The sequence below is a fragment of the Hipposideros armiger genome, unplaced genomic scaffold (genome assembly GCF_001890085.2).
Source record: "Hipposideros armiger isolate ML-2016 unplaced genomic scaffold, ASM189008v1 scaffold_6, whole genome shotgun sequence".
Lineage (NCBI taxonomy): Eukaryota > Metazoa > Chordata > Mammalia > Chiroptera > Hipposideridae > Hipposideros > Hipposideros armiger.
In genome coordinates this window covers 1545930-1558997 of record NW_017731356.1, presented here as the reverse complement: position 1 = coordinate 1558997, position 13068 = coordinate 1545930, and the positions used below count along the sequence as shown (strand labels likewise).

General features: G+C 46.9%; 1 protein-coding gene across 2 annotated transcripts in view; it reads right to left on the bottom strand.

The window, feature by feature from the left end:
* XCL1 (X-C motif chemokine ligand 1) overlaps positions 1 to 13068 on the bottom strand; it is a 112157-nt gene that overhangs the window by 65677 nt on the left and 33412 nt on the right. Inside the window, exon 1 of one of the 2 annotated variants that reach the window (XM_019647536.1) lies at positions 4286 to 4397. The exons of the other annotated variant lie outside the window; for it this stretch is intronic. The gene's annotated coding sequence lies outside the window, so the exon portion shown is untranslated. Of the gene's footprint in view, positions 1 to 4285; positions 4398 to 13068 lie in introns of those variants that run through there. 2 annotated transcript variants of the gene reach the window in all.

Genomic DNA, 13068 nt, shown 5'->3' with positions numbered 1-13068 from the left:
AAAGCCTACAGTTAAGGAATCAGAGCACATTCCTGCCAAACAAAATCCTCAACCGGCCAGCCTGGTGGCCATTGGGATACCTGGACAAAGCACATACACTGTATAGTCCCTCGGTCTGCAAAGCCTCCTTCCACTCCTGACCGAGTCCAGCTGTGAGCAGGGGGCTGGATGCCTTCTGTGAGCCCGTCAGCGCCTACATTTGTTTGTTTGAGCTGAAGGGGAAACGCAGGCTCTGTTTTCTCTTGGCCAGTCAGCGAGCTCCTTGAGAGCAAAGACCAGGCAGGGCGCCAGCTGCACCCCAGTGCCTGCCCACACACAGTAGTTGCTCAATTAATGGTTGACGACCCAAGATGGCTGGTGCCAAGCCAGTTAGCTAGGGATGTGTAACTTTGCACTCCTTGCCCACCTGTCACCCATGATGTCACCACCCTCCTCACCTCTGCCAAGCGTTTCCAGGGCCCCAGGAGCAGTCAGACCTCTCTCTCTCCCCACAGGAACTTGGTTTGTTGAAGATCTGGGCTTTGATGGGAGGCACACAGCTGTTCAAGCCACCAAATGATGATCACAGCGCATGTATGTTGGTTACAGCCTTTCTGAGGGAAGTACCTCGGTTCCCAGGGGGTGAAGGTGGCATTTTTCACTGGGTATGCTCACCAGGCACTGTAATGACTGAAGTGGAAATCAAAGGGGAGGGGTTTCCTCAGCCCCCTATCCTGCCTTACAAGGCAACCTGCCACTCTTTTCTCTCTGTCTCTCTCTGTGTCTCACACATGCTAATGAACATGGTGCTAAAAATAATTAGCAATTAATTACTACTGATGATCAAAGTGAGACTGAGGACTGGAGATATTGGGTTGTCGGAAAAGTCATGACACATTTTTGCAACGAAAAACAGAAAAAATATGTCATGACTTTTCCGACAACCCAATAGTAACAGCCTAAAGTCGCACCACTAGTTCGTGTCCTTGCTCGAGCCCCGGATTCCAGGCCACTGATCTTTTCCCATCATCATGAGGTTAGTGTTTTGTTTTGCTTCATTTTCCTCGCTTCTATTTGACCTGTCTTCAAAGGGGACGCAATTTCTGAGAAGTTGCAGCTTTTCCCAGGTGACGCCCGGCTCCCCCAGGTAAGGGGCTCTTCCGAAACCTGCCTCCCTTCCGTTCCCCAGGGGACACTGCCTCACCCAACAGGGCAGGAGGACCTGGACCATCTACCTACCCATGGGATAAGTGACAAGTATGCTTATCACACCCAGAGAGGTGTGACTCGTCCTTGTCACTATCTAAAGCCCAGACATGTGCAGTCAGAGTATGTGACACAAGCAGGTGACACTAAGGTCATGGAGAGGGGGCTGTTCACATTCACCTGGTCAGTGCTGCAGCCCCAAGCCTCCAGGGCGTGTTCCGAGGGAAGGGACAGCTATGCCTGGGGAACAGTCCTGACCAGCCATTTTGCCATAGTCCCTTGGGAGCCTGCAGACCGCAGAGATCTCACTCCGTTTGCATCCCCTGCCCTGTCAGACAGCCAAGCTGCAGACGCCATCCTGTTTCAGGAGAAACAGCGCCACCTGCTGTCTCTGGACGCTCCCTGCCTGCAGTAATGATGTTTCATGGAGGGCAGCTCAGTGCCTGAAGGGGTCAGATCCCCCCACCAGTGAGCAAAAAACTGGCACCCATGGCCCATGTCAGACCATGCACCAGTGGCCTCTCCCAGGAACGCCCTGGCAGAGCCCTTCCCTGTCTCTCTCCTTCCCTGCTGTTTGGGCTGTCCCCTCCGACACAGAATACAGAGAAGCCTAGAGACGTCGGGTTCACCTGAGGACCCATCCGCATGGCAAGCTGGCTTGTCCAAGGTCACACAGTGGCCCCGTTTTATTCCAGCACGGACTCCTTCACACCAAGGAAAGGCTGAATGCACGCAGCTCCGGTTTCTTTCTCTCTGCCTGCAGTAGAATTTGTGCGGAACTGTCTTCACTGAGGCGTTGCTGGCCTCAGCCGTGCGGGCCCCAGCCACAAACCTCCCTCCCCTCCTGCATTTTGCTTTGTAGGGCAGCGGTGCCGTTCCAAATGTTGTCTCCCCTAGCAGAGCCCGTGTCCCCCGAAAGGAGGCTCCATGTGTGAGTCCTTGCATCCAGGAGGGCTTCCTGCCAGTTAAACCGCAGGGACAAGCGCCCCGCATGCCACTTTCTTCCCTAGGGTCTCAGAAATCCACCCTCCTGGCCTCTTCAACGCTTAGGCAGTAACCATATACGAGACATAAATGTATCAAACCAACATGTTGTACGCTTTACACGTGCACAATGTCAAGTGTCAATTATATCTCGGGAAAAAAAAAAAGATTTTTAAGCTGTCACCACCTACCTGTCTCCTGGGGAGGGGGGAGTGTTATTCCCCAACACTGACATAAGGACACAGGCTCCCCAGGTCCTCTCCTAGTCTTTGTTTTCCTATTCACTGTCCCCCAAAATCACGTCAGCCATTAGGGGTTTTATTTCTAATCACTCCAATAAACAGATGAGAAAAAAAATATGATTTTGCAATTGAAAAAGTTTCCCCAAGATTTTTCTGAGTGTTCACGTCTTGAAATAAAAGAAAAAAGATCCTGTTATGAACGACTCATTCCATTGCCCGTAAGGACCTAGGAAGCAGAGCCGCAGCCGAAACGCTTCGATTTCTACCAGGGGAGGCGCCACAGCCCCTGGACCAGCCCCGCCCAGCAGAAATAAAATGTGGACCCCGCACGTCATCTTAAATGTTCTAGTAGCAACATGAAAGAGATGAAAGAGAAACAGGTAAAATTAATTAACATAGCTTATTTCACCCAAGAGATCCCGACTATCAGTATTCCAATGTGGGTTACTGAACATTTGAGAGGGACTCTACGTTCTTTTTGTCATACTACGTCTTTGAAACCCTGCACGCATTCCACATCTAGGGCGCATCTCGATTTTGGACTAGCCACACCGCGAGTGCTCAGCAGCCACACATGGCTGGTGGCAACTGTGACAAAAGCCACACCTCCAGGCTTGACCCAATCTTCTTCACCATCCTCCCTGAGTCTTTCTTCGCAATTGGCAGGCTTTGGAGCCTGGGAGGGAGGTGCTTGGGCAGGAATCCTGCCTAGGGTGGAAATCTACATCCTTGACACTTAAGAAGCTTCCAGAACCCCAGCCCCTTTGGCACAGCGTGTTGCTGCCACTTGCTGGGCAGTTTCAATTTGAAAAGAAAAGAAATAAAAGCAATGGTAGACAAATGTTGAACTCCAGCTCTGTGCATACCCTGTAATTTAATGCTAAATCCAGCTCCACTGGGTTTCTGTGGCAACCGAGAGAACCAGCTTTCGGCAGCTCACATGTCAGATTTCTAAACGCGGGGTGCCTGAGACCCAGTCGGCCTCCCAAATGTCTGAGCTCTGATGTTCTCAGAAGCCCCTGATCCTGAGTTTGCTCCACAGGCACAAGGATGCGATATTAAAGTCTTAGCCCAACACAGAAGATGTTAAGAAAGGCGGGATGTGGGAGCTCTCAATCCTAGAAAGCCTCAGAAATGGGACAGCTCTCCATTGATCTGGGAGGACATGAGAGAGGGACTCCGTAAAGGCAAAAGCAGGTCCTGGACCCGTGTAGTCACTGCCAGCCCACGAAGCCTCAGCAGAGGTGCCTGTTCTGCACAGATGGGCCCGGGGGGGGGGCAGTCATGAACGCCCAAAAAGCAAATCCGTTTTCTTTTGTCTCCCTCCTTTCAGCCAGTAGCATGCACAGGATTTGGGGGAGGTTTATACTGCGGCTCCAGCCATGACAGATACTTGAGATGCTTCGTTGCCTCTGGCACTATCCTAGAAAGCCCTCGGCCGTCCCTGGCCAGGACCCCAAGCTTGGAGTGAATGGTTTAAAGGTTTTCTGAGAGGTGTTAGCCCCTGCCCATTCAGTACTGAGTTTCTTCCCACCGGCTCAGAGCCCCAGGATGGCTGTCTCCTTAGAAACCTCCAGAGCAGTGCTTTCCAGACTTTTTAACTACAACCCACAGCACAAAAAGCAGAGTCCAGGGCACTGGGCTCCCCACGTTCCCAGCAAGTTCCTCCAGTCCACTCTCCGCACTCATTCCATCCAGAACGATCTTTTCAAAACACAAGCTGTAGCTACATGAAACGCCTCGGTTGCCCCCTCGCTGCTCTCAGAATGAAAACAAAACCCCATGAACCTGGCTGAGGAAACCCGACAGGACCCGGCCCCACCTGCCTGTTTAGCCTCATCTGGCACGCAGGACTCTCACACCCTCACACTCACCTGCTCCCTTCCAGGCCAGGCGCAATCTCGTTAATGAGCACTAGATGTTTCTCCCTGGACACACATGTCACTGTCGCAATTTTGCATTTGGTGGCATGAGTGAGCGAACGTCTAGCTCTCCCACTGAACTTTAAGCTCTGAAGAGCAGGAGAATTTTCTGGTTTCCCCAGCATCATATCCTAGTATCTATTACATTGCTTGGCATAAAGTAAAAGTTCAATAAGGATTTGTCACGTGGACAAATGAAGTTCAAGTGGACAGCTCCTGACAACTGGTCAATTTTCATGGAGCTCCCTGCTGAAAAGACTTCTAATTCTAAAAAGAATTAGGTGGGAGTGAGAGAGAGAGTGAGTTTATTTTGTGCCAGGCAGTATTATAGGGAATAGGGTTACACAGTGGAAAATGAAACAGATACACAATGGTATGTGAAAGGTATAAAGAAGACATAGCTTGAATGGTGTCTAGAGGATGATGAATGGATTAACGGAGGTGGTAACGAAACATGCCCAGACCAAACGAACCCAAATGACTCTTCCTATAGCTTTTGCTACCACTTGGATGACTGTCTGTCCTCTGCTTCTGTCGAGAGTGGTGGACATTTCTCTTTCAAAAGACTTCCTCCCCAACGACCGACTCGATCCACCATAAATAAACCCACTGTTTATGTGAGACAGTCCCAGGACACGACGTTTGCGCAGATTAAGCAAAAGGCGCATGACTGCACATTTCTCAGTGGTCCCTGACACTGGTACACACATAAATGGGGCTGGAAACTGGGGCCAGTTCCCTGGTTTAAATCAGAGCTCTGTTCGTGAACATGTCTCAACCTTTTTCAAAAACAAAAATAAAAGAACAAAGCCTAACAGCTTTCTGTCTAGGCCTTGGGCTCACCTCACCCCAGTCCTGAGAAGGAACCTCCCTCCATGCAACCAGCCAAGTCAGTCTGGGCCTTCCTTGTCCCTTTGGTGTCTCTCCTTCTGGGGTCCCAGCCCCCAAATCCAGTCCTGGAATGTCTCCTGCACACGGACTGTTTTTTGAACATTACACCATCTTAAAAAAAAAAAGAAAAAAAGAAAAAGCTTCCATGGCCTGGCCATCCCCCAACGTTCCTTTCTAGAACAAGTCCTTCTCAGGGGATTCTCAAATCTGGTCTCACATCAGGGTTAGCATTAGCAGGCTTTTCTCACAGCCACTCCAGAAGTGCACGCATTCTCTATGTCATAGGATCGAGATGCAGTTTCAGGGGAATTAAACTTATGAGCTGATCTCTGTCTATTGCATGAGTCCTTCCAGTCTGATAACTTTCTGGAATGCAAATTACTTATGCAGCTGGAACCAGGGAGTCTGATAAGAGGCAGCTGTCACTTCCCAACCTGCAAAATGTTTCCACAAAAACGGCCCCGAAATGCTCGCATCTTTAGGGAGAGCTGATTCATGGAATTTAAAATAGGATTTCTGTACGGCTGAATAATTATGTTGAGGAAAACAGAAAAAGAAAAAAATAAGTATTGACTTCTTCAAGTCTTTCTGTTTGAGGCCAAGTCAGGGCACAGAGCATCAGGGTCCCTGGATGACCAGTTTGGATAACGGGGACGCTGGAGGTGAACTTTCCCAAGGAGAAACCCTCGCGGGTCCTGAAAGTGGGTCCAAAAAGGCCCTCCTCTTGCGTGTTCTCTGAAACGTCTCCTCCCCAGGCAAGAGGCATCAAATAGGAAGCCAAAACCATAGCACACCAGCCCATCAGAGGCCGAAAGCTCCGTGTGTAACACAGTATCGGTACCTACAGTCGCCGGGCCGTGCACTGGATCCCGAGAACGTCATCACCTTATAACTGGCAGTCTGTGCCCCTTGACCAGCCTCTCCCGTCTCCCCCAGCCCTTGGCGGCCAGCATGCCACTCGCTAGAGAATGGGGATTCACAGGCCTTTCTGACTATTTCTCCAGACCCCTATTTCTAACCTTCCTTCGTGTCTCTGACTTTTGTTTTCTATCCCTGCGTGCATCTGAAGCTTTTCACACTCCACAGCTTTCTGTTGGATCACACCCCAAAAGGAACATTAAGTTTCGTAACCAAGATTTACATGTATAAACAGCCACTTTTTAAACAAGCAATGGATGTGTCTTGAATACAAGTAAACATTTTATGTATTGGGCACTTACCCCGTGCAAAGTTCTGTTCAAAGATGTCAAGGACCTGGGCTCTGCCCTCGAAGAGAGCACAATCGCATGAGGACATAAGACAAGGGCATAAAGAGCACAAATCAATGGAAAGTAGAAAGAATCATGAGGACTAGAATTAATATATATTTCCATTAGTTTCACTATAACAACTCTGCTCCCAAATGTATCTCTTCTTCAATCAACCCAGTAACATCATAGCTGACATCTTAGTCCTCTTTGCAAAGCTGCTTCTATCCCAGTCCATCTCGCCTGCCCTTGCAGAATCCACCTTTCTCAAATGCCTCCTCACCGTGGTCACATCAGCCCTTCTGCTCAAGAACCTCTGACACATCACTGTTGTTTGTAGATCAAAGCCCCTTGCCTTACAGGACACTCAAGGCTGTCTTTCACTGCCTGCTTCCCTAGCTGCCTGTGAGCGAGACCAGGTACTAGCCCTCTGAAAAGCACACAGCAGGAGGCCAGGTTGCATAGCTGCTGTGGTGCCAGGGCTCAGGCAGTATCTGCTCACCCTGGCTTGTACAATAGATGGTTTCCAGGCTATTGTGAACACTGTTGGACTGACTGCATGACCCCGAGGAGGCTGTAGACAGATTACACTCTGTGCATTGAATCCAGGGGTCGCATTGATTTGCACTGCTTCCCAGAGCTGGTCTTTCTCTTATGCACATTTCACTCAGTAGAACTTCTAATGCTCTTGTTTTCATCTTCTTCACATCACCCCAGACCCATGATCCCTAATCATCTAACCATCCCGAATGCACCAAGACGGAGACCACAACTGAATGATCTTCAGCTGATCCCAGGAAAAAAAAAAAGTGAGTCATTAACTGCTGTGAATAATTTATCTGGTGGAGTGTGCACAGTGAGTTAGCTTACAGCCTATCCCTTTCCTGACTCACTGGAGGAATTTCACCTCAGCTGACTGGCAAACAGGAGAACCAGGCCGGGCCCTGACGGGGGCAACAATGAGAAAAACCCAGTTCCCTCGTGAGCAGCTTCTGCCTGCATCTTGTTTAAATAAACCTGCTGTGAAAGACATTCGGAAACCACTGGGAAATAGGATTAGAGACTGAGTATTTGCTGATGTGGGGAAATCATCACTAATTCTGTTAGATGAAAATAGCATTGCAGTTATAGCAGAATACGGTCTGTAATACTAAGTAAGATGCATATTAAGTAAGGGATGAAATGAAATAAAATAAATGTAGGGATGACATAAAATTGTCTGTAGTTTACTTCAAATTCTTCAGCAAAAAAAAAAACAACTAAGAGATAAAATATGACTACATGTTAACAGTTGTTGAATTTAGATAATAGATATATGGGTGTTAATTTACTATTCTCTTTCTACTTTTCGGTAGATTCAAACATTTTTTTCTATTAAAATTTTTAGGAAAATGTATATAATATTTATGTGGTAGGCTCTTTATAGGCCCTTTCTCTTATCCTATTAAATATAACAATAACAAGTGAAAATGAACCTGATTTTACAGGTGAAGATTATGAGGCTTAAAGGCGTTTGTTCAGTTAGTCATCCAACAAACATTAAACAGACACAATTCCTGCTCTTAAAAGTCCTACTCATAATCTAGCAGGAACAAACAGCTATGTAAGTCATAATAACAACTACAGTGACCTGGTGTGACAAGCACTGTGACAAGCAATGCACATGGCTTAACTGACTTAATCTTCACAACTATTCTCTGAGGTCCGTCGTGTCATCATTCCCATTTTATAGATGAGAAGACGGAGGCCCAGAAAGGTAAAGTTCATGGCCAAAGGCCACACAAAGAGTACAAACAAGTGTCATGGCTGCTATGACAGACACACATGCAGAACTCAACAGGGCCCAAAGGGAAAAGTGATCCTTCCTCTTGAAAAGTGAAGCCACCATCAGGAAAGGCAGCACAGAGAGACGAAGTAATGGTCAGTCCTACCCATCCCCTTCCTCCCCCAGTGACAGCACCAAACTCAGGGTTTCTCACCTTCAGCACCACGGACTGAATTGGGGTCAGGTAGCTTCTTCTGGGAGGCTGTCCTGCATGCCAGATGTTCAGCAGTGTCCCGAGCCACTACCCACTCGACACCAGTGACCACCTCTTGTTACATGCAGAAATGCTTCCAACATCGCCAAATATCCCCGGGCGGGGGGACAAAATAGCCCCCCACTGAGAAACACAGATCTGTGTTACACCGAAAACTCCCAGGAGTCAATCCATAAACTACACTTTTTATCTTTAGCTAAACATAAATGAGATCCCCCAAGAACATCTTATCAGAAGGTCGCCCAAAGGGACCATGCAACCGTCACCTTCTCTATCACATTCAAACAGACTTTCCTAACAGAAAAGATGAAGGTTTCGCCTTTAATTAAATGAATCTCAACCTTTGGCTCTAAAGTCACCTCTAGGGCTCGAGACGGAAACCACATCTACACAAAAGCTGCCCTTTGCCAGCCTCTCCGTGCTGGAGCTCAGTTTAGTTTCAGCTACATGAGAAGGTTCCAAAGGCATTTTGTCCACTTTCCCTCCTGAGTCGTTAGGATGCGGAGTGTTCCCAGAATGTGGCAGGAAGATTGGAGTTGTGTTCTCAGTACCATGTTGAGCAGGCCTGTGGGTTTAATCAAGGAGCCCTGACAAATCCTTTTATGTGGATGATGAAGGACGTTCCCACTGAATCAGACACCTTTTCAACAACTAGAAAAGCAAGAGGCACAAAGAGATCTAGTCATCGCTCCAGACACTGAAATCACGAGGACCAGATGCCCCCAGGCCCCCATCCTCTGTGTCATGACTTGTATTTATAGTCTGTGTGCTCTTCAGACAAGCCAATGACCTTCAAAGCATCTTTCAGATTGGAGTTTGCAGACTCCGTGATGGATAATGATAGTTCTGCAGGCAGGAAACCAACACGAAGCCCAACTTCCCAGCCCCACCCCACTAACCAACCAACTCAAACATTGGTCAGTCCTGATAGTATTAACACTCACGAGATACTACTCAGTCCTTCTGAAAACATGGCAGGCAGATGAACATCTAGGAAAACTGAAAACAGTAGCCAGCCCACGCTGACTCATGTCAAGGATTATATCATCATTATTAGCAATATAGGTAAGTAGAAATTGGGCTAGAAAATATTTTTTGCAAGATAGCTGTCTCTGGAAGTGGACTTTATTTTTAATTAGCATACCTTTCATCCAGAGGTCTTATCAGAGCTGACACTGAACAAGTAAGAAAGAGATTGTCTGGGGAGGGTGACAGCCACAGAGCTAATATAGGACTTTGAAAAATACTTTTTCATTCCCTGATTCCTGAAGTCCCCTAGAAGCATGATGGTTCCTTTGGGTTAAGGCTTTGGTCTCTGGCAAAATGAAACAAAGTAGAGTAAAACTTTCCAAGTGGTTACTGGATATTTCCACTATAGTGTGAATAAGTTGCAGGTGTTGACAACAGGTTCTGATAAAAGGAGATACGGCAATAAGACTATAATTGGGTGAGGAAATACATAAACCTTGCTTAGAACATTTTGCAATCCATTGTTTGCAAACCTCAGAACAAACAATTACGTAACAAAATAAAAAGTATATTCCAGATCATTTAAAAAAAAAAGAAAAGAGGTGTTGATATTGACTGTGATGGATAGGGAGGGAAAAGTGAGGGAAAAAGAGGAAAAATGACTAAGAATGCATCTCCTCAACAGCTTCTAGAGCCCACTCTATGCCTCACGGTACCCTTCAGGGACAACTTTCACCAAGAATAAACATCGTCCCGTGTTTAATAAGACAAGGATCGTAGGCTAACGCTTTCACCCAAAGACACACACCAAGAGTAATACACATTTTTTAAATCTTTTTTTCTCTCTCCTAGCCCAAACCCGGTTGGTGCAGAAAGTAGAGTTTTATGAATCTGACTTTGCTGTGGGTTGACTTGCATCCTCCTCGAAATTCGTATGTTGAAGTCCTAATCCCCAGTATCTCAGAATGTTACTCTCTTTAGAGACAAGAGTATTTAAGAAGTAACTAAAGTCAAATGAGGTCACTAGGCTGGGTGTCCTTATCAAGAGATCAGCACCCAGATATACACAGGGGGACGACTGTGTGGAGAATCGAGGCGCAAACAGCCGTCTACACACCAGGAAGAGAGGCCTCAGGAGAAACCGACCCTGCTGACACCTTGATCTCAGACTGTTACCTTCTAGGACTATGAGGAAATAAATGTGTTTTGTGTAAGCTCCCAGTCTGTGGCACTTCCTTATGGCAGCCCAAGCAAGCTAATACAAACTTCAAAATGCCTGTCACCTTGAATTGGCTTTATTTTTAACTAAGAATAATGGTCTAAGTTAGGTACACAGGACACACAGTCCTGCCCCATTGTACTGTGGTCTGAGAAGTTCATCTGACGCATTGGTCAGCAGAATTTCTCAAAAATTAATCAAATGAAATGCACAGAAACCAAACAGGCTAAAACCATCAAGAGAATTTATTGCAGCCAGTTGCCAATGGAATTTAGCCAATGTGAACTATTTTTCAGAGAAAACAAAAATCCAATATTACTCAAAAAGTTCCCAGACAAGTTTTTTGGGGGGCAGCCAAGACTTTTTTTGTTGTTTCTTGTTTTTGAGGGTTTTTTTATTTTTTACGCTGTTTTACTTTTAGAAGTATCCAGGCCACTGTTTCTCATCCATACTTTGCATTCTAGGTCCTTTACAGTTTGTGAGGTCAGCAAGACTTTCTACCAATGAGGCTTTCTCACGCATCACTGTGGGAAAGGAAAATGGCTGCTTTGGAAAACCGATTGGCAGTTTCTCAAAGAGTTAAATATAGAGATACCATTTGACCTGGCATCCTCACTCCCAGGTAGATAGTCAAGAGAAATGAAAACATATGGCCACACAACTGTTCATGGCAGTATTATTTATGATATCCAAAAGGGCAAATGCCCATCAACTGATGAATGGATAAATAAAATGTGGTCCATCCAACAGTGGAGTATTATACTGCAGTTAAAAGCAATGAAGTGCTGATACACGCTACAACATAGGTGAACCTTTGAAAACATTACTAAGGGGCCAGACACTAAAGGCCACATGTTGTATGCTTTCATTTATATAAAATATCTAGAATGGGCAAATCCATAGGGACAGAAAGTAGATTAGGGGCAAATGGAAAGGGAGAGTGATGACCAGTGAGTGCAGGGTTTCTTTCTGGGGTGATGAAATGTTCTAAAATCAATTGCGGTGATGGATATACAACTCTGTGAATATCCTAAAAACTACGTAGTCATACCCTTTAGGGGTGAAGTGTATGCTACATAAATTACATCTCCAAAAAGCTGTTCTAAGTAAACAATGTTTCCTCGTTCCCATTCCTTCTGGCTGTGCTCCTCTCCCCAAGCCCAGCACATACACCACAGACTGCCCCTGTAGCAGAGGGCACCTTAGGTAGGGACTGTGGAAGGGAGACAGCAGGATCACCTGGTCCTGCACAGAGCAAAGGGCCACGGAGACCACATACCCAGTTCACGTCCACCCACGCACACAGTCTGCACACGTCCACCTCACACACACAGTCTACCCCCTTCACTTGCTTCCTTTATGGATTTTAGCAAACAACACAAACGGTTCCCATTTTTCCAAAAGAGAGAAGGAAAACCCCCCAGGTTTGGATTGGCTCTTGAAGGAACCTTGTGAGCCCTTAGAAAAGCCAGCAGTGTTCCCCGGGAGCCAACACCAGCTCATGAGGATCAGGACCTGACATTTCACCCCCCTTTTCCCCTGAGAGGACACCCCAATCCAGGAAATGTGGAGATGCAGCAAATACAATCTATCCAAAGTTACCAACTTGAGCTTTAATAACATCCCAGGAGGCAGAAAGGAGAACCGCGAGCTCCAATGTAAGGCAGTTCACTACACGCACAATCGGCTAAACGATCTTTGCTTAAAGGGTACTGATGACCGGATGGGTGTCATCTTGTGAGTCTTTCGCGGTGGGCCATGGGCTCAGGCTTAACATTCTCATCAGTGACTCAGATTAACGATGATCAAGTTCGTGGACGATGGACAGCCAGAAGGGAGCTCAGGACTAGGATGCCTGGTGTACACGTGCAAATGCAATCAGATGAGACCGTGGGGATACGTGGAGGCCAGGCTGGGGCCTGATCATCAGGGGACGCTGGGAAGCCAGGCTGGGGCCTGATCATCAGGGGAAGTGACGTGCTCAGAGCTTTGCTTTAGATCGTCTGTGACACTCCAAAAGGAAAAAACAACGAAATGGGGAAAATCCAAAACTATGACAATATCAAAGTTAGAAAAGGGCGCTGGACGATGCCCACTAGAGACGAGAGATGAGGCACGCCCGCAGATGTATGGAGACACAGGGCAAGGGCCAGTGACAGAGAAGCAGCAATAGCGGAAGAAAGGAGGCACAACAGAGGGGTAAAACTTCAGGGGAGCTAGGAAAGGACAGAGTCAAGAGCACAGGTGACAAACCTAAGTGCCAGATGACAGGAGAACGGCATATTATAGTAAATCATGTCATAAAATGTAATACAGGTATTAAAACGAGGTCTTCAAAACTACTGGATGGCATGGAAAATGCTATTGATA